The sequence below is a fragment of the Corylus avellana genome, unplaced genomic scaffold (assembly GCF_965113065.1).
Source record: "Corylus avellana unplaced genomic scaffold, dhCorAvel1.hap1.2 HAP1_SCAFFOLD_107, whole genome shotgun sequence".
Lineage (NCBI taxonomy): Eukaryota > Viridiplantae > Streptophyta > Magnoliopsida > Fagales > Betulaceae > Corylus > Corylus avellana.
In genome coordinates, this window is record NW_028290521.1 from 20,001 (window position 1) to 21,099 (window position 1,099).

At 36.9% G+C, this 1,099-nt stretch overlaps 1 non-coding gene across 1 annotated transcript; it reads right to left on the bottom strand.

The window, feature by feature from the left end:
- Nucleotides 1-1,012: 1,012 nt before the first annotated feature.
- TRNAS-GGA (transfer RNA serine (anticodon GGA)) lies at nucleotides 1,013-1,099 on the bottom strand. Its single transcript has one exon. It is a non-coding gene; the product is annotated as a tRNA-Ser (tRNA).

Sequence of the window (1,099 nt, forward strand, 5' to 3'; positions counted from 1 at the left end):
TGTGGTACAATACTTTAGTAGATTTCGCTTTATTTATTATCATTTAGTTTAGTTTTAATTTATGAAATTTCAATAAAATAAGGAGTCTTTATGTCGCGTTACAGAGGGCCTCGTTTCAAAAAAATACGCCGTCTGGGGGCTTTACCGGGACTAACTAGTAAAAGGCCTAAAGCCGGAAGCGATCTTAGAAACCAATCACGTTCCAGTAAAAAATCTCAATATCGTATTCGTTTAGAAGAAAAACAAAAATTGCGTTTTCATTATGGTCTTACAGAACGACAATTACTTAAATACGTTCGTATTGCCGGAAAAGCCAAAGGGTCAACAGGTCAGGTTTTACTACAATTACTTGAAATGCGTTTGGATAACATCCTTTTTCGATTGGGTATGGCTTCAACTATTCCCCAAGCCCGCCAATTAGTTAACCATAGACATATTTTAGTTAATGGTCGTATAGTAGATATACCAAGTTATCGCTGCAAACCCCACGATATTATTACAGCGAGGGATGAACAAAAATCTAGAGCTCTGATTCAAAATTATCTTGATTCATCCCCCCGCGAGGAATTGCCAAAACATTTGACCCTTCAACCATTCCAATATAAAGGATTAGTCAATCAAATAATAGATAGTCAATGGGTCGGTTTGAAAATAAATGAATTGCTGGTTGTAGAATATTATTCTCGTCAGACTTAAACCTAATTAAAATAAAACAATAAAACAAGGGTTCGGACAATTTTTCCCTTTTCGCCTAAGCAAAAAGACCCATCAAAGTAAGGAGTTTGATACGGGGATTTTTCTCCCATTCATGGATCACGGATCGGTAGGGAGATTCTCATTCCCTGTTGTCTACTCTTTCCAGTATGTTATTTTCTGTACTGCGGAACATAGGAATAAAGAATCTATATCAAAATAAAAGAAAGGTCTAACTTAACCGTTGGAATAATGGTATCCATTGTTATTTGCTTTGATACATTGCTGTTAATAAGATTGGTGAATTAGGTGAAAGGTACGGAAAGAGAGGGATTCGAACCCTCGGTAAACAAAAGCCTACATAGCAGTTCCAATGCTACGCCTTGAACCACTCGGCCATCTCTCC